The 20,881-nt window shown below is 47.2% G+C and overlaps 1 protein-coding gene across 1 annotated transcript in view; it reads right to left on the bottom strand.

The window, feature by feature from the left end:
* Positions 1-20,881, bottom strand: part of VWC2L (von Willebrand factor C domain containing protein 2-like) — a 56,886-nt gene that overhangs the window by 16,734 nt on the left and 19,271 nt on the right. The window lies entirely within an intron of this gene.

Raw genomic sequence — 20,881 nt, 5'->3', positions numbered from 1 at the left:
TTTCTCCAGCATGAATATTGTGCGTTGAGAGATGATAATAAACTACCAGGAGTCTCAACTGTGAGAATGAATCTTTTTAATCAGTTTTTATCTATCCAAGACTAGGGCAGATAATCTCATAAAACTGATCTGGGCACGCTGAAGAAAACACAGCAAGCAGTGTGTTTCCCGCTGCTTTAGATTAGGGGTATTAGCCCCATCGTATGGGCATTTCCCCCATGCCCATGCATCCAGCCTCTCTGTTTCTGATCCCGAGTGTGCCGAAATAAAGCTTGGAGCGCATTAGAGTGCACTTTGAACTCCCTGCAAAACCTCCACCCCCAGTTTCCCCATTTTACTGGGTTTCTCATCCAGTGGCGGGTTATGGACGGTTGACCCGCAGGGTTAGGCATTGCTGCAGTGCAAATTAATAGCTCATATCAAATTCATAATCATTCACCCACTCTGCTGATTGAATAAGACACCCGAATGGAGGGCAGCATTGAAGTCGAACCCCTGCCACCAAAGTCAGGGAGGACCCAACGCACGGCGCGTCTCAGCATCACCTCGCAGACAGCAGAAGAGCAAACTGCAGGGCGACAGACCTAGCCTTACATATAAGGTTTTTTTCCCCCTCTCTTTTAATGTAAAATGCAGGTTGGCATTTTCAAAGTCACCTATGGGATTTCCACACCAAATTCCTCTTCATTTTAAAAGGCTCTACGTGTGCAAATACCTTAATCAGCACCGAAAAGTTTAGCTTATGGTAAAAAAACCCCGCACAGGCAAGATGCTCGGCATTGCACAGGCAGACACTGTGCATATAAACCAGCATTTTTAAACCCGATTTTTACTGTGTACGTTCAAGGTTGAAGAAGGAAAACACCTCAAAGACACCAATAACCATCTATTAAGAGAGAAATGCATGTTTCAACATTTACCTGACCAAATGAAAAGGATTAGCTCTAAAAAAAAAAAAAATCTCTTTGCAGACAGCATAAAGCTTTGGCAGAATACCATAGATTTAAAAAAAAATATACAGGTAGATTTTAATTGCAGGCAATGAAAGCTACTCCTAGGTCATTATAACCTTTCAGGTAAGTAATAGGCTTTTAAAAAGTTGTCTAAATAGATATTTCCCAAAATGAACTCCAACAGCGCCGAAGGTACATTAATTCTTTTAATGATTCAAGCATGGCAAAGAAGGTGAAGTGGTGGGTTTTGGTTTTTTTTTAGAGCTGGTATCAAATAGGTTAATTGAAAAGAAATCAATTAATAAACCCATCATTAAAATACTGCATCAGCTAACAATGTTACTGGTAAAATCAACAGCCAAAGGGAGGAAAAGTTGGACCTTCCAGAGACTAAACCTTTAAGTGAAGAAATACACAGGCAGAGGGCGTATATATATAACGTGACATTGTGTTTCTGCTGCCTTCAACTTGGGTCCCGAGAGCAGCCATGGGACAACACGTGCCATGGGACAGGCTCAGTCCAGGCGATCGTGCCCTTATAGCCGGTATTTCCCCGGTCACCCAAGAAAGGAACTGGGATGCAGAGCGGCAAACTGAGCCGGGACCTTGGCTGGATGTCCACCCTGCCCACTGCAACGGTGGCGGGGAACCTCCCAAGGCACCGTCCTCGCACCCGGGCAGGGAGCAGCAGCTCCATCGGGCAGCAGGAGCTCTTTGTCCATGCAGACGTGAGGGGAAACCCTGACCTAGGGAAGCAAGTGGCAAAATAGCCCTCAATTACCGAAATACCAGGTCTTTGCTCTCTGCCTGGGTATCTCCATTCAAAGGTGAAGGTTAACAACAAAAGAATAACAACTGGGACTTCTTCTCCGGGTCTTTTGAGCTTTTAGCCAACTTACTCACCTCTTGGTTGTGCTCTGTGTGAAAATGTAAGGATTTTTATGGCCCATTTTAACATTTTTATATCTTTTTTTCTTCAGAAAAACCCCCCCACATTTGGTGTAAGAATTAAAACAGTATTTCATCCTTAACTGCAATCACAGGTGATGTATGGAAGAGAGCTGGCTGCACGTCAACGCAATATAAAGCCAGAATTGAATCTAACTTGGCCACTACAGCTGTGCATGATGTTTTATGAGGTAGGTTTTTTTCATATCAGTCATAAATGAAGTGGAAACTGTGACTGTGCTAATTTTGTATAAAACAGGAGGGGGGGGGGAAAAAAAAGCACAACGGAAGCAGGGGGCGGTTGTGGGGGGGAACCAGGATTACTGGACATTTAGGTGAGTTGTGCACTTAGATGTGCACTCTACTGAAAACCCAACCCACCTTTAGATAATGAAACTACAGTGGTTAATGCACGACGACAGTCGTACCCCCACGCACATTGCAATGGTCGCCTGTTGGTATGAGTAAACCTCTGCACAAACCCCTTGCCAAGGGGAAGAAGCGTTTCTTTAGCCGCGGGAAACCACACGCTCAGGATGAACCTTCAGCTCCTGTCTCAAAAACAGAGCTTCATCATAATCCGGCTGACTGTGGGAACGTCTCAATTGGTAGAAAAATACCTTTGTGCCTTCCCACTGCTGTGACATGAAATGTGACGCTTTGAGAGCATCAGCATGGTCCCGGTTTTGGTTGTGTTTTTTTTTTTTTTAAACTGGTGACAGATTTTTCTGACGAAGGTTTTGAACATGGGATTGTGTTAGAAATGGAACTTCAAAGTAAAGCAAAAAGTTTTCATGGAAGAAGAGAGCTGCTGCTGAAACGGTTTCTTTCTACTCTTGGCTTGTGTTTGAGTTGTTGGGCTTTCTGCTGCCGATTTTGAGCAGAACCCAATTTTGTGTGACACAGCAAGCCCATCTCCGGCTGTCTTCACCACCATTCCCATCCTCCTGACCTCCACGGTCTTCACCACCGTTCCCCAGCCTCCTGGCCTCCACGGTCTTCACCACCGCTCCCCAGCCTCCTGGCCTCCACAAAGACAGACAGAGAAACGACTGGCCATGGGCAGGGAAGACCCAAGCGAAAGGTGAATTTAATGAACATATATGTGTATAAAAGCTAAAAGTCAGTCACCAAAGGTTCCCATTGCAGTCAAAGGATGGGCTCTTCTGGAGGGTGTTTAACATAGCCTGGTGGCATCGGCCTTTGGATTTGCCTGTTTTTCATCCGTATAAATTCAGGTTGGGCCGCAGTGGCAGAGCTCCCACTTCTACGCAAATCCGCACGAACGCTTGATTACCCCGAGAAAGGGAATAACCACAATGGCAGAAGCATAATTTCTTAATTTGTTTGGGGAATTTAATTACCTGCCTGGGACACGGAAAAAGAAACTTGAGAAAACACCTCCCCTCCAACCCCACCCCAAGCAAGCGATGATAAGCTCGGCGTTAGAGAGACAAGACACGGCGATGCTGTGCCGAAATCTGCAGCTCCTGAGGGAAGAGGAGGAGGAGGAAGGAGCAGGGCAGGATCGATGGATGGCGAGGGCACACATGGGGAGAGCAAACCACTGCAAGGAGGGGCACACCTTGGTCTGACGGACAGATGAGACATGCAGAGGTTGGTGCTTCTGGAAGAAACAGGCTCCTAAACCCTTCCGCTGCGACCTGCCCCGATTTCTCCAACAGCTGCAGAAGCAGCTTTAATCCACGTTTTGTCCCCAGAGTTTGCTCTTCCCATTCCGCTACCTGAATTTACTGGTATCCATGGCATTGCCACAATGCCTTCTGATGGTGCCATGCAAAGAGACAGATTGCTAATAAAAATAAAATGAGCGGTGCTGGTTTTGCATGTGAATAGTTGCATTTAATGAAATCATCAAATGGAAAAGGATCACCTTTTCCTTTGCTAATAATGCTGGGTGCCACTGCAAAATGCATTACCCCAGTCTCTGCGGGCTTTTATACTCTGGCAGATGCCATGTGATATTATGCTGATGTGCCAGGACAAGAAAGTTATTTTGCACTGTAAGGTAGCAGCTAGGAATGACGAAAGGCTGGGGAAAATTTATGGTGGATATATGTGGTTCTGCATCCCTTCCCCTCAAATTTTCAGAATGCTTCGTTACTCCTTCTGCCAGTCTGTTTTCATTACTTAATTACCAGATGAAACTACTACTCACTCTCTGGTCTTGGTGGTACCCCAGTATCCAAATGGCTCGCAATCAAGAGCCTGTTATCATCACAGCATGCCCATGGGGCAGGGAAGTGCACAGGGGAAACTGAGGCACAGAGGCAGTGCCCTGCTTGAGGGGACGCGGGTTATTAAAACTAAACCCAGCAGACAACTATTTTTAACAAAACTTGGAGGAACATGACAGGTTTGAGGCTGCAAACTGTGTTCTCAAATGTGATGGAAATTGGTTCAGACCTTATGGGCAGGGGGAAGGAACTGCGGGACAGAGCAGCAAAGTGATGGACAACGACTTCCAAATCAAATTCCCCATTTCTGAGTGTTTCCACACTCCTTAGCAAGTGTTCCCTGCCTTGTTTTTTTCCTGCGTTCGTTTTCTCCTTCAGAAATTTTTTTAAAGCCAGAAGGGGGATTTAGACATTAGAACAGCTACTGACCTGATACAAGTTAATGATTTTATAAAACGCCTAAAAAAAATGTTTTACTTTAAAAGATTGATGTTTCCTATTGTATTTTTTCAATGCCAATTAATTACTTAATCCATTAGCAATGTAACACAAGAATAGTCTTTGAAAATCTGGTGCTTTGTGTAGATGCCTTTAATTATGGATAATTAAATACTGTGGAAGGACCTGATTATACCTCTGAGCATTTTCTAATCTGGAAAATGAAACAGGCTCTTGTACTCTTGAATGCACGTAACAAAAGCTGAGCTCAACAACTACAGGCAGTAAAAAAAAAAAGATGGTTGACTTCGCCACACAGAGTTGTACCCACTCCCTGCCCTGTTGGGGATACGAGCGGAAGCTCAACACGGAGCCGCTGCAGCCAGCGAGCAAACGCGGGCTGAGGGCAACTCGATGTTAACGCTTGCTGAAGTTGGGCACAGGTTTCCAGATGGTCCTTTGTACGTACGGCTGCCATAGCCAAAACTGCTAAAAAGAGCAAAGCATTCTCCAAATGAAATCAGGGCTGACCTTGGAAGATGAAAACTTGCCAACGCCAGAAGTTACTCTGCTAGTTTGGCTTTGCATTCCTTCCCCTTGCCTTTTTTTTTTTTCCTTCCCCTTTTTCTCCTCTTTATTCCTCCGCAGCCATTGCAGTGAGAAAGTCAGCATCCAGAGGGCTGTAATAACCAGCATCGCTCTCTCAGAAAGGGTTTTAATCTCAGAAGAAAGCCAAGGAAATGTTTGTTTTGAAGACAGCATCGCCCCAGCGCTTTCAAGACAGATGCCCTCCCTACCGCAGCTGAGATGCTGCAGTGGGGCCCAAGGAGGTTTATTTTTGGCCCTTTTTGTACTCACTGGAAAAAAGCAGGGGGAAAGGAGGGGCACCGCTGTCTAAATAAAATCTGTTTTGTGCTGTCACACCGGGCACCGTCGCTGCGTACGCCTTCCCTTCTTCCTCCCACCGGCATCTTATTTAGACCACAGCCAATCCTTCCCAGCATCCCTGCCCCTCCCGCGCCCTCTGCAACCGATTGCCTTCTGCCTTAATTAAAAGCCACCAATTATGGTGCCAAGTGATAATATGAGGCTGGGGGCTTTTCGTCGCTAGCGGCCAGTCCCGCTTGGCTGGCTGGGAGCCGCCTTTTGCCACTGGGCAGCCCGACCCCACTCCGTAACGAACGGCAGGTTATCGATGCGCCCAGCACTTACGTTGCAGAACGGGGCTGCTGAGCGCCGTATCACAAGCCAGCCGTCAGCCAGCGAGACGAAATATTTACAGAGAGCACAAGCCAGGGCTGGGTAAACCTCCAGCGCCTGCTTTCGAGAGCAAACAGCATCTATTTAGCCCCCCTGACTCCTTCTTTTGCATCCTTCTTCCCTGGGCCATGAAGTGATTGCCAAAGCCAGTGAATAAACTCTGTTGTCTTTATTGAAGATATTTCTTAGCTAGAAAATTTTGGGAGAAAAATCAGGACGAGTCCTGTGAAACCTTAGGGGCAGGATGACACGAAGGGGACCAAAAAAACGGGCTTCCCGCTGGCACTGATTGATCTGGAAACAGAAAAAGAAGGGAAATGTCACCTCTAACATGTGGGCTGCCTGTCTGCATTAAGAAGTTAAAGTAGCAACCGTGACTTCGCGGCTACCGAGGTCCAAATGTGGGGTGTTGCTCTGCCCTGGAGATCCCCTCCTGGGGTGCACAGCCAAAATCCTCGACATGGCAGCAGATTTCAGCTAAGAACTGTAGGAACTCAGCGACCGCGGGGTGAAACGCACAACTACACACTACGGTGTATCAGACATGCTACCGATGCCGCCCAGGGACGTGGTGCCTGCATCATTTGTCAGGATTACCTACCTGCCAGAAAGGCTCCTTCCTGTAGGCGAGGGGTCACAGACTCCCTGCTAGCCCCTCGCCAAGACGTTACCTCCTCCCAACGGGACGGCAGCAGGGGGTCACGCTGAAAGACAGGGGTGTAGGTGACCCCACGAGGACAGCAATAACACCTTATTAAAAGCTGCCATGCCTGCAAGCACCACCAGACTGGCTGCCGCTTTGACCTGACCAGTTGGGAACGTTTTGGACATAATGAAGCTACGTAGGGGATTTTCTTTATTTTTCCCAACAGGTAAGTGGAAAACAGAAAGCGAAGGATACGTAGCCCCTTTGCTGACCCCCCACGGCAGTGACCTGCCTATTAATGCCTATAGCGATGGAGAACTATTGGGTTGGCCCCACCAAGGAGTCTATATTCAACTAGCACACGCAATTCCTGGTTTACTGCAGACTTCCCCGTGCCAACGTTTCGTGTACCAGAGCAGGCTGTGCCTAGAAAGGCCAACCCTCAGTTGGGAAGACAAAATGCACTGATTTCCTTGGCGCACCTCGAGCATCACTGTATATCTTGTGATTTCCATGACTGCAGAAACAAAGCCCTCGATTTCTAAAATACTCTTTAAATATGGTATTTCTTCCGCTTCTAGAGAATAAGAACCTTTCACGGCCATCACAGATTCTCTTTCATGGAAGTGTTCAAGGCCAGGTTGGATGGGGCTTTGAGCAACCTGGTCTGGTGGAAGGTGTCCCTGCCTGTGGTAAGGGTGCTGGACCTGGGTGGTCTTTAAGGTCCCTTCCAACCCAAACCATTCTGTGATTCTGTGATCACCTTCACATCTGGCAAACCCTATTCCAACAAGGAAAAGTTTGCACACACCGCTTTGAAACCCCGGCACATCCACGGGGCTGCGAGAGCCCGGCCTATTTGCTGGGCGCAGGCTGTCTCGGTGCCTATCAGCATCCCACGTGAACCTGCCAAACGTGGTCACTGCTGCTGCTCCCAGTTAGCCGGTGGGCTCCTCTAATCTCGTCTTTGGCTACAGGATAGCTGCGGCACTTTGTTTAACCTGTGGTTAGGAGAGGAACTTCTTGCTTGACCACACGTGAAGTCAAGGAGTGAGAGCACAGGCAGCGCTTCCCTGAGACGGAGAAAATAAGCAGGGGAGAAGGGGCAACGCAAACGGCAAAAAAACACTACTGCGTGCAACAGAGGAGTAAGGAAAGTCCTGGTTTGTTGGGGGGGGTTTATAATCCCTTCCTTCAAGGCTGTTCCCCTTCCATCACCACTCCTCAAGCCTTTAGATTCATAGATATAAGTTAGGCTAGATCTGTAAAGAAAAGTAATCACCTTTATTTCATGGGTTGACCCACTTGGGAAACCCAAGCGACCACTTGGGAAGGGAATTCCCTCAAGTACGGGTAAAACTGTTCAAGAAGGGGCTCTGGGAGGTTCACAGCGAGCACCGGGACAGCTGAACCAAGCACAGCCCCTCTGTGTTTCTCAGTCCCTTACTCAGATTTTGGCAAGATCTTTTTTGGCAAAAACTGGCAGCAAACCAAAGGCGGCAGAACAGCAATGCCGCAGGGGTGTGCAGACCCTCCTAGCCCAGCCAAACAAGCTCCCTTCCCAGAGCAATGCCCCCTGGGAGGACCTAACTTCGCTGCTCGTCCCAAGGGGCAATGGCAGCAGCATCCCTTGGTTTGGAGGGCGCGAGGTCAGCTTACGTGGGCGCAGGAGCTGGTCCTGGCTATTTTTTGCTTGTGACAACTTGACTGTCGAGCTGTTAGGACAAATGAGGGGGCGGGGGACAAATCCTCAGCTGCTGAAAAAACACGGGTGTTTCCCTTGGAGCAAGGCAGCCAGGCCAGTTTACACCAGTCTCAGAAACTGCATCACACTGCATTTGCTCTCCGGGGAGGCATGAATGTAGCCAAGAAAAAAAATGTGGTTTCCGTGCAAAACATAGCAAATATATCTAATTGTTACTATTGTGGACAGGTTTCCATTTCTAATCACAGTTCTCCAAGTCCTTAATAATTACCATTTGACATTTCCTGTAAGACATTTCTTTTTGGTTTGACATAGCTTGAAAAGTAACCAAAAATTCTCTCTCGATGTTTTCCTTGTAGCACAGCGAGGGTATCAGAGCCTCACGCACATCAACCACAGCGTGTCGAACAAAACCAAGCTAAATTCATTCATCAATAGCTGGCAGCCACTGCCCTGATCCGTAACCCAGCCGGCAGGTCTGCGACTGCCGTGCCATCGGGAAGGGGCTGCTGCCCACACCGCCCGTGCGACTGCTGGCCTCTGCTTGCGGGGAGATAAGGGATGACGCATTGGATGCTGCTGTGGACCCGGTTCAGATGAATAATCCTCATGCCGAAGGAGTCCCTTGGACGTCAGCGGTGGCTGCGATGAGTCAGAGATCAGAGAACGAGGCTTTTCTGGAAGGAATACCCAACGTTGGCTCAGCCCTCATGAAATCAGAGCCTTTGACTTGTGAACTGAGCCGGCTCGGCACTGAAACGCTGCACGTTGGCTGCAGCGCGTTCCCCAGCCTCTGCTCAGACGCAGCCCGAGGAGCTGAGCGGGGCATTATTTACTCCTTTTTGTCGTCCTTTCTCTATGCGGTGAGAGCTGCGAGGGGATGGCACAAAAGCACGCTGGTATTTTGGTTCACAAGCCAGAAACCAGGCAAACGCACTGACTAATGGGACTCCGGAGTACCGAAGCAATATCGAACGATGGCTCTTCCACCTGCGCCTCCTGACATTTCCCGTGCATTTCAGTATCAGATGAGAAAGTCCAATTCAAGGTGCTGTTCTGCAACCAGCGAAGTCTGCGGGCCTGATCCTGCAAGGTGCGGAGGGTTTCCTGAGAAGCGCCGGGTGCCGGCAGCCCTCACCCGTCAGGTGTGGAAGGCGGTGACCCCAAAGGCATCTGACCCCAGGGGAGTATTTTAGTCCCATCCTGGGCCTGACTACTTACCCAGGTGAGGGTGAGACCTGAGCGGGAAGGACATTTCCCATTGCAGCCGGAGCTATTTCTGCTACTTCTCTCTCACTCAAATGGAGAGAAAACGTCAAAGGCGCAAACGCTTTTTGGTTTTAATAAAAATCAGAGCAGGTTGTCTGAAATCATCCATCAGGCAAAAAGCCCCTTCATTTCTGTCTTCCCTATTTGAAATGCTCCAAATTATAAAATAAAGATCTACATCCAAAACCATATCACCTCCTTCACCCTCCCAGACTTGAGTCAGTTCGTTTTGAAAGCATTAAAATGGGGCATTTGATCATTTCAAGGTTTTTTTCCCTGACCTTTTTTAATGTAAAAACAGCGAGTTTGCTATAATTGGCCTTTTTCCCGGGGACGTTTCAGTGAGTCAGCATTTTCTGACCAACATATTCCCATCTTCTTCAAATACTCTCAACCAGCTGCAGTGAAAAAAGTCTGAGCTTTGAAAGGTCGGGGAGAACTTTGTGTGCCCATCTTCACACAGGCCCACTTCTCCCAACAGACCCCTGTGCAGGACATCAGTATTTTCTTTCGGTACATCAGCTCCTGCTCCATTTATTCTAACAAACATGAGCTTCCCTACCAGCACTACCAGGCACAGAACATTTTTAACTGGGATAGAAATGTGGCTTAGTTGATGTAAGATGAGTTATAGCAGTTTACATCAGTTGTGGGACTGGTCCACCTCTAGTTTTTTTTCCTTAAAACTACTTAACTGAATTCCTTGTTGCAATTATTTCAGTCCTAGAGTTTACCTGAAAAGAAGAAACCTGGGGACCCTCCATGGACTAGAAATCTAATATTGCTTACACGGTGTAGAATAAGTGTGATGAGGATGAAGGAGCTCCGGGATACCTAAGGGGAGCTTTGATTGCTTTTCCACTTTCCTAGGAGAAGGAAGAATCTTTTGTGCAAGAATAAGGTTAAATCATACATACAATTAAATCATCTACATCCTGAGGTCATCACAGACAGGGCAGATTTCAAACTCCGTTAGGCAGGACTGCCAGTCTGCGGTGTTTTCTGTACTGTTCTGAAGAGGTTTTAGCCTGACTTTTTTGAGTTTCTACCATGAACAAATTCCGATTTTTACTGTTTTAAAGTTTCAAGAACTTGTGCACCAAAAGAACTGATAAGGAATACAGGCATGCCTACACAGGGTTGCCAAGAGTGACCATGTTCTGCAATGAGACCCACCTAGTCCACACCTACACCCCAAAGGACAGGTTCCTTCAGCCCAGCAGAAAAGCAGTATGTCCTCAGGACACAGAAGTTAGGAGGACCTCAGGGCGTCACTGTCTTTGCTCATGACCTACTGTATCACCTGGGGTGCACCACTGCCCTCCTCCCTGCCTCCTCTCCGCCCCAGTCCCTACTCTAGGTGTGAGCTCTGCACCTCAGGTCTCTACGCACAAAGTCTCCTGGTGGCTCTGTGCTTCTGGAGACAAAACTGATACGGGGTAAGAGAGCAGTGGCAGCTTTTCCTGCGGAGGGACCCAGAGAGCGCACCCATACAACTAAATAAAATGGGGCATGAGACTCTCCTCTGGCTCTAACGCCATGTGGCAAAGACCGGCCACATCCACACCACCCGGCGCTTCTCCATGGACCTCCTCCAAGCCCCAGGAGGTCCCCTCTTCATCCTAAGACGTAATTATTTTGTGTGCCTTTCTTTGGACTGCTTGAGCTGGCAGGAGAGCAGCCCTGCAGCCCATCGAGGTGGTGCTCCCTGAGCATCAAGGGTGTTGTACGTGCCTCGGGGCTGCGGTGAAGACACAGCTGGGCAGTGGAGCACCCAAACCAGCACCGGCTGACTGCTGCGACTTCGGTGTGCCACCCATTACAAAGTGCTAACAATCAGGGTCCCATGGGCGAGTTCTCTGCCCAGCCCTTTTATTTAGCCGTAACAATATGGCCAGAGGTGGGAGGAACCGAATCACACCAACCCAACCAGCCAAAGCAAAGAAAGCAACATCCTCTCCTCTTTTCCACTGGGCTTTTATTTGCTGATGACCAAGCCTAAGCTCTTCAGTCTTAGGTATTAATCCAGATCAACATTGCAGAAGGGTTTTCTAAGCACAAACACAGAAAGCAAGAAACTACCTCCCTAACCAGCCAAGTTCTTTGCAACCTGTGCTGCAGGAACTGAGGCGAGAAAAGCCTCCTGCTGCAGGAGCGATGCCCGGGTGTTGAGCTCGTAGACCTGCGCTGAGAGCTGAAAGCACTCATGGAAAGCCAGAGCACAAAGACCGCAAACTGGGAGGGAGAGGGGTTGGCCAAGGTGCTGGAAGGAAATGGACGCTGGTGTTTACGGGCAGAAGAGCATCTCTGGGCAACAGGGACCGGCAATATCTGATGACAGTCTTGGCACCGTACCAGCCTGGAGCCTGTCCTACAGGAACCTTCTCCAGGCAGCACAGCTCACCCACTGTCACACAGCAGTATCACCACCACCCATAAATAACGTTCTTTCACCCTCACCCGGGCACGCTGTAACAAATTGTGGGTCCCTCTGGCAAACGGTTCCACCGAACTTGCACTTATTTTCATTCTGCCCAGGAGATGCACTCCATCAGCAAATCAGGATAGAGATGAAGAAAAACACACCTTAAAAATACTTTTTAGTCTCTCCAGCTGAACCGATTGGTGAGTTGGCAAGCGTAAGAGGCTAGGATGATGTGCAAACACACAGTAATACCCCGAATGAGATTACTGCGCTGATTTCCTTCGCGGAGGTGCGGAGGTGTAGAAGAGACAGAAGGCTGCGGCTGAAATGTAGGACCCTACCAAAGAAGCAGAGAGGATGGAGACATAGAAAAGGTGGAGGGAAGGAAAGGAAGTGGGAGGAGAAAACGTCCAAGTGCCTTTTTTTAATTCTAAGTTTTCTCAGACTTGCTTAGCTCTAATCTTTAATTCATATTTTCACTACAGTCTCTTTGCTCTGTAAAGTCTGCATTTCATGTAAAAGGAGCAGCTCAAACACCAATTATTTGACATAAGTCAACCCCTTGTTAAAGTCCTCTACTCTACATATATGTAGGTTCCAATAAAAGAAGCATTAAACATTCATTAAATTAGAAATAGACGAAGACAGTGTCTGCCACTCTTCTCATACAGATATGCTTAATAATCCCAACCTTCTACAGCAGCAAAAGCAAACCCATCTCTAATCCTTTTAGAAAGCCTGACCATGCAAAACACCCCAGGCTCCTGCAATTTGCCTGTGAGTCACCCAGAGCTATCAGCTCTTGCAGGTCAGATCCTCAGCTGGAGCAGATCAGAGTAAAACAACGCTGCCGGCGTTACACCAAGCGACACGGAGTCAGGAGTTGGCTTGAGGCTTCCCTTGCAGCAAAATGGTTTACAGGAACGTAATTGGATAATAACGTCACTCTTGGTCTTTTACCTTACACCAAGAATGTGATCAAGTGAGGAACAGCAACACTACACCTGCTTTCATTTCGGTACTGCCCAGGCTGCTTGTGTTCTGCAAAAGGGACCTGGTTTCCCAACCTGAACCCAGGAACTTTTTCCCCCCAAAACCCCCAACCCCGCCCTCTCCCCTACACTATACTATCATGATGATAATGGATCTTGAACTACCACTGCCATAGGCTTGTGCACACAAATCTCAGCAACATTTTCCCAAGGGGAAACAATCACCGATGAGCAGATGCTTCTTCATAAATATTTCCAAGTTTAAAGAGCAACGCAGACCATGTAACGTGTTTCCCACATCTCGGTGAGCTGTGTCCGCTTAATGAGAGCTTTGGAGCAAGTCCCATCCAACAAATGGCTTCTCATAATCCTCCCTGACCCTTCTCTTTAGGGTGCCCGCAGACATTAATTTTGAACTCTGCTGGGGTGGAAGCATGGTTAGGACCTGGGGTATAAATTCAGGATGGCGGCTTTCAGCTCCTGCCTGGCAGTCGGCTGTCTGGCAGAGCCTTCTCCTGCCTTGTTTAATATGTGAATTATCCTTTTCTTGCTTCCTGGGCAGAGGAAGAGACCACAAATGCTTGGGAAGCATTAGCTGACCCGCAAGCGTGCAGATGAACACGTCGGGTCGGAAGGGGCTGCTGTCCCGCTGGCTCCCTACCACAGCACTCTTTGAATTGAGCTTTTCCCGGCAGCGTCCCTGTCACTCTGACGCTACACAGTCCAGCAGCTACCGCTTTGTGTGAGCACTGAGCTGTGTGATAGAGTTAATCACATTAAGCGCTGTTCAGTTCGTGGCTTTTTTGTTCTCTAAAGGCTCTTCCTCTCCCTTGCCTCTTTTAGTCTCTCCTTCTTCTAAACTTCAGGAGGTGGCAGATTCAACTCAGCTTTCCTTGATGCTACCCAGCACCAGGATGGCTAATTTTGGAAGGTTTAACCTCTATATACCTTTCCAAAGCTTTTCACCGTTACTAGATGACTCTTCCAGCAGCTGTGCCCACAGGGAACAGGACAGAGTCTTGAGTCAGCAGGGCACTTACGCATCTGGATAATCCCACCGCGTGACATTTCCAAAAGTGACGGAGGGGCTAGCTCTTGACAGATGCTTCCGTACCTAACTCTCATCAGCAAGTTTGGCATCTATGTGCCTTTAACCACTTGGCCCGAAGTGATGGAGGTGAACGAGCTCCACTGAAAATCAATTTCAGTGAAATGACTTCTTTTTTTCAAGGAACAGTAAAGCAAGTACTGAAGTATTTTGTCAGGTCGGTGACAGCCTAGCCCAAATATACCGCCTTGTTTTCAGTCTTGATCTTCTACCAGCTTTTAAATCAATCCATTCTTAACTCTGTTGGTAATCAAATCACTCCTTTAATTGAGCTAACAGGGCACCACAGTTTACACTCCTGCTGGTAAACACAAAGAATGTTAGCCGACAAACGATCAAAAACGCATCCTTTGTAGTCTCAAAGATTTTCTTTTGCATTCAACCTTCCAAAACCGCTGATTTTCACAGCTGGCCACGAAGCCTCGGCGCACCGGGCTCTGTCATCGCAACGTTAAGGTGGCTTCTACAGGTTCTGCAAAAATGGAAGACGACTCCTGATTTGGGGTGGCATCTCTGCATCAGCACAGCAGCGCTAAGGAGTCAGCTGTGAAACAACCACCAGCCCCCAGGCACGGGGCAAGCGCTGCCCGAAGAGGAGCAGGTCCTTCCCGTGACCCCTCCACCTGACATCTGAATGGGGGGTGGTGGGGGTGGTGAGGTCAACTGAGTGCCCAAAAAGCTGGCTGGCTACCATGTACCTTCATCCACCAAGAACGAAGGGTGATGCGGCTATGCTACGCTACCGGCTTCGGTCTCCGGGACCTATGAAGAGGATCGTGGAGTGCAGCAAAGTCCGGCGTGGGGGATACATCTTCGTCTTGGCTGGTCACATTCAACTTGCATTTGCACAATCAATCAGCATATTGCATAGACTTTGACTGAAGGGGTTTTAACTGCAATCTTAAAATCTGGCCATTTCAGGAATTCCTGAAATAAATTAGAAGAGGAATTTTATTTAGTTGTTTTTTCTAAAGGAATTTCCCCATGGCTGCAAACCACTGTTTTCCATAAAGTAAATGAATATGAAGTCTTCTCTCATCCTCTTGCCACATTTTCTGGGTCATCTTTATCCTGCAACAGCTGCGTATACTCAAATGGCAGACAAAACATCCTCTACCCATAACCTTCGTTTTTTTCCTCAAACTTTCAGTAATTTTTTTCCACACGTCATTAATTATTTATTTTTTTTTTTTGTCACTGATCACGCTAGAAGCAGATGCTTTCCAAAACAATGACCTGGAGATTCAGTGATCCACATCTTGCGTATAAATAACAAGCTATACTTATGCAATAAAGCACAGGTAACTTAATATCCAGGCACTGGATTATTCGGTATTAAAATCTTGGCACTTTTCAAGACAGTCGATAATTTGGAACAATAGAGACCATGTGGGAAATTTCTTTTTGTCAATACAGGTTAACAACTTGCACTGTTAATCCATTACCTTCACCTAAAATACAATAAATAATTTACATTTATATGGAGCCTTTTGTCCCCCAAAATCCCAAGGGTTTTGCAAAATAAACACATCCCATTGCCCCCCAAGACAACCCCTGGGCATCGATTTGGTTGTCTCTCTGATTCCCAAGAGCCCTGTTCATTGACTGCATCGCCAACACCTCTTTCTGTGGCACCTAGATTTTCCTGGGAGGTCTACCCATCCGAGTGGTAATCTGTATTAACTCTGCTTAATTTATGAATGTAAATGAAGTTCCTGAACCAATTTTCACCCGGCGTGTGGCTGGGCAGGATGGGAACAGCCTGGCTTGGGGGCTGCCTGTCCATATTCTGGCACCAAGTCCCTCCGTTGTCCACAGCGGAGCTTTTCTGAAGGGACACCCCTTTGGCCCTTGGGGACTTCAAAAAATCTCCTGCTTAGAAAAATGCATTTCTACGTACCTCTTGCTAGGAAAAGGCAGCCTCGAAGGTCAGCCCTCGGGTGCTGTTCTACACAGTGGCGTGCAAAATTCACTTAGGGACACGTGTAACGTGTATTTGTTTGCTAAAGGAAAGGCTGCCCTCGGCTTTGACGGGCTGGGAAAATCCTCAGGGGTTTTCTGGGCAAAACATGCTGTGTTACAGAAGGAACAGGCTGGGGTGCAGAATGCTTATTTCAAATTAACTCAAACAGAGAAATAATGAGCAGCGAGTTTATATTCTCCATAAATTAAGAGAGAAGCTTAGGTAAAATGTGGCTTTATATGCGTGGAAATAAATTATTATTTACTTGCTTTTTTTTCCTCATGCCCTCAAAGATGAAGACATTTGTATGGAATTATTAATATTTATAGCATATTACAATAAACACTGGTAAGAGCTTTGTCTGAATACATGCTATTTTACCAAGGTAAAATCTGTTGAAGGTCAAAGGGATCTTTCACTTGTGTGTGGATCAGACTCTTTACTTTGAAATCTGTATCAACTGTGATAATTTAAAACTTTAATTAAAGACTCAGTGACAGATTATCTACAAAACGTCTTCCTGCTACCCAGTATTTCATCACCAATGTCTCCAGAAGCCCACGCTAACGTGATTAAGCACACTTGCCAGGAAGTATTTCATTGTGGACACGTTAGCTTTTATCTGTCTTGTTGGGTAACAAATTCTTTTGTTGAGGATTGGTGGCAACAAAAATTAAATTAAAAGCAAAACCGGACCCCAAAACAGAAATTTATAATGCTTATTCTGTTCATCCCTCAAGAAAATGAAAGTGCCAAGGCAAAGTCTATTTTAGCAATTGCATTAATGTATGTGTAAATGGGTGAAGGCGCCTTTGAAATGCTCTGAAAAGAATTTCACACTTTAGAGAAGAGAAGAAGTTAACAATCCTATTGTGGCTTTTATTGGAATTTTTAAATTAATTTCCCCGACACAGCTGTGCCATAAAATCCCCCATGATGATGAATTTTTGCTAATGTCGAGATTATTTTTGGATACAATTCTGAAGGAGGACTTTGTAAAATTAGGAGAACACGGGTCACCGGGAACCCTGCGCTGCCCTTTCCTTGCCTCCACTCACCTCCAGCCTTTCCCCAAGCAGCTGCGAGGCTGCTAATTTGAAATTGCATCTGGTTTTTCTTCCACGGAGCAGCGAACTGGGGACAAACGCACAAGTGGCGTGAAGCTGAGCCCCCTTAGAGCAGTGGGCAAAGACCAGCGAGTCGCTAAGTCACTAACTCAGCACGGCGTTGGAAGAAGGACCTCCAAGGCCACCTGGGGACTCCTTGCTGGAGCACATCTACTCACTCTCCCAGAAAGGGCACGCTGGGAGCAGAAGATTTTGGCTCGGAACAAACAGCACTGAGGAAGGTGAAATGCAATGGATTTCTCCCTTTGTGCTGAGCAGTAGGTGAGAATCGTTTGGAGCTGGCAAAGAAGAGGAACCCATTTAATCTAGCTGGGTCACAGATTAAAGCAGATTAAATGATGCAAGGGATGACGCACTGGGGATCCCCATCATCCCTGCATCTCAGCCAGACCACATCCAAAAGGCTGAAGGATATGCAAAGAGCAACCTCGCAGCAATGCACAAGGGTGGGCTTTAAAAACCACACGTCCCACCAATAACGAGGCTCAACCCGCAGCCGTGGATGGACTTATGGAGAGGGACAAGCAGACGTTTGGAAATGAAGAGCGCAGGGTGAGGCGAGAAGACCCAGGGGAGGTATGAGTAACACCACACAGGGATCGCTACAGCCTTGGACACTGGAGGATGGGGACCTCATGGGGGACTTTTGCTGGGAAAGGCTTTGGGGTAAGCAGAGTGGATGGATGTTCTCACTGAACTGCAGGAGAACCAGGGGGCAGGAGGGATAGCACGGACGGTGGCAGCCACGAGCTTGATTTTAACAGCGATAGGCAAGTTTTAGATCCCGCAGAGGAGAGAGTTAACAATAGCTGACACGCTTTTGTCTGGAGGAGTCACAATGACTAGAAAGAACAACTCGGGGCCATAATTCTGCGGTCTGTCACTACCAGGAAACGTGAAATCCAGTGACCTTTCATCTCCACGACAGAAAATGCTGCGCAGCACCTGGAGCCATCGCTCTTAAAATTCACTCTGACAAATCGGACGATGGGACACGAAGGAGAAAACGTCCTCTCCCTCCTTCACCCCCAAATTTTCGCCTCCCAGTGAACTCCGCCTGCTCTGCGTGTAATGCGGTGTTCCCTGCTGAGCAGAGCCAGCTTTGCACGAGCTACACCGCATTTAGCAAAGCACATGATAACAATTCTATTTCTTTCGACAATAAGGAATAAATCTCCAAAGCCAGTTGTTCAGACTGCTCTTAAATGATGGTAGAGGGAGGGAAATTGCTATCGGCTTTTTATGAATCTTCAGGTCAGGTATGTTAGAATCAACAGATTTTTGCATTAACCTCACTGCTTCACAGAACTTTTACCCTTGGCAAGACATAATTAAGAAAGGCATGAAAATCTATCTGAATGTATAGAGAAGAAATTATTCTCCCGTTAATGGCAGCAACAGCTAAACAAGCAGGCAAGCCAGGCTGCTAGCAGAGTGCAGCAAACGATGCAAGGCTGTGTTTTAACCTAAAACGAGGATTTCCCTTACCAAAATTTTAAGGAGTAGCTTTTGAAATGAGGATTTGCACTACGTGTTGTTCTGGGGATTAACTCCCCCCGCCCCAACAGCTGTATCCCTTAAGCTCTTCTGTTTGCCAGTCTAAAATGATGACCACAGGGACTGAGACTAAGCTAAAATCTTTTCATCGCACTGAAACATGGCACTGTAACTGCCTTCACCGCTTTGGCAGAAAGCAAAAGGTACTGGATGGAAGGAAAAAAACAAATAAATTAAAAAAAAAAGGGAGTTTCAGTCATTTAAGTGGGTCTGTCAGCTTGTGTTACCTTCATGCATTTGTGAAACTGAGCTTTAATTGACTGGCCGCAGTGGAGAGCCGAAAGAGAAAATCTTAAGTCTCAAGATGAACAGACAGCTTAAAGCATTGCGATCCTCCTTCATTAGGATGTGTCAGAGAGATTCAGAGGGGGAAGAGACACAGCAACGTCTGTTGCTCCTTCACGTGAAGTTCCCAAATGTAAGAGGGAGGCGAACGGCGTGGGCCACACTCGGAGCCACATCCAAGAGCAGTAACAAAATCTGCTCATCAGATTCCCTGTGACAACATAGACTATCTTGGTGCCTACTAATTTCTATCACTGTGTGAATTATTTCATTTCATTTGCAAAGGATAAAGCCAAAACTACGAGCATTGGCCAACTCTGAGCCAGGCAGCTCCACCTGCGGTGGGAGGAGCAGAAAGCCCTGCCAGCTGAGGAGGGTCTCACATCTCATCCCTACAGTCAGGCTGGGATGCAAAGAGGGGTTCAGCTCCCCTCCACAGCATTCCCCATGTAGATAAGCTCCTCGATCCCACAGAACAGCCGCACCACCTCTCCCCTTCATCCACCGCTGGCTCAGAGCTGTGCTGCAAGCCCCGGTCTCCCTGGCCCCAGAACCCGGGAGCCCCACCAAGGCATGCAGGTTGCTCTTAAGAGGATGGTGAGAAATACTTCTCTGCCTCAAACAGGTTTCAGAGAACTTTATATCTGTGTCTCCAACAGATGAGTGAAGGGAGGAGCAAAGAAATTGGGCAAAACCATGGAAGAAGCCTCCTGGCTTCTAGTTGAGGGTTTCAATCACTACACTATGCCCTGGAACCCCTTCAGCAGGTGGCTAATTTTCCTTCTGTCCTCCTTCAGTAGGAGCTGCTGCTTTCCCTTTCCTCCTGGCTATCTGAGCACTCTGACTAGAAGAAAGATGCTGCCCGTGCCCGGTCACCAGGGATGTTTGGGGACTGCAACACAAAAGCCACTGACCTCCAAAGTAGGGGACTCTGGTTATCGGGGGAAATGGGCAGGGCGGTGAAGGGTTGGTAGCTCCAAGCTCCAGCAGCTCCTGGACTTGTGTGAAGCCACCTTTGAGGCCGCACTCCTGGGAAGCCTGAGCGATGCTCACAGTTTGGATTCCTGTGACGTGAACCAGATGGGAAGGAACTGGCACGTGCTGCCACCGTAAATGAGGGGCATTCAGCGTGGTACCCTATACGCGATGGGAACACGGAGGCCAAAGACACACGAGCGGCGTCTGTTTGGGTGTGAATGAGTCTGAGCTACGGTGACAGGCACAGTGATGGCCAGTGTTACCTCTCCCCGTCATCAACCCAAGACATTAATCTTGTTGAGTGCGATGGGAACCCTCAGACCCAAGCGCAGTTGGGTCATATGCAAAGGGGGTGGATAGAGCTGGTTAACATACCGTTTCTCTGAAGTTCATCAACAACAACAACAACAACAACCCCATGGAATTTCCTATGAACATTTTCTGCTTTTCAACAGAAACATAAAACTAAACAAAAACCTTTCAAAATATTTTTGAGTAAAAATCATGGTTTAATATAAAGCTCTGGATTTCAAGTAGTATTTTTGGCACAATTTTCCAGACCAGTCTTAAATTTGCCAATTCCTTTAATAAAAATATTTTGCATTTCCAACCCTTCACCTTTTCTGTGTCTTAAAGAGCAGAAAATGTGTTGAAAATGTTATTTCTTTTAAACATTTTCATTTAGATCTAAAAGCAATCATTACTCTGATCCAGCAGTGGTGATGTATGTAAGAGGAAATATATACGGATAGTGAGTTCTAAACACGAGAAGATGAGTCTAAGTAGCCATTTCTTGGATGTTAAGCAAGCCATGAAGTGGTTTGTGTGAAGCTAGCCCACCTTTTAATCTGTCTTCATACCTAAATTAGGAGAAAGGTGCTTTTCCAGAGACATACGTGTGTATGGGCTGTGGTACAAGACCGGGGAGACCTTCTTGGAAACAGATTTATTTTCCAGAGAGGTACTTTCAGTCATCCCCAAACCATTCTTGAAAGTATTGCTGAATCGGACTCCAATTCAGGAAATTGT

Source organism: Cariama cristata, unplaced genomic scaffold, assembly GCF_000690535.1.
Source record: "Cariama cristata isolate BGI_N322 unplaced genomic scaffold, ASM69053v1 scaffold10501, whole genome shotgun sequence".
Lineage (NCBI taxonomy): Eukaryota > Metazoa > Chordata > Aves > Cariamiformes > Cariamidae > Cariama > Cariama cristata.
This window is presented reverse-complemented; position numbering and strand designations above follow the sequence as displayed.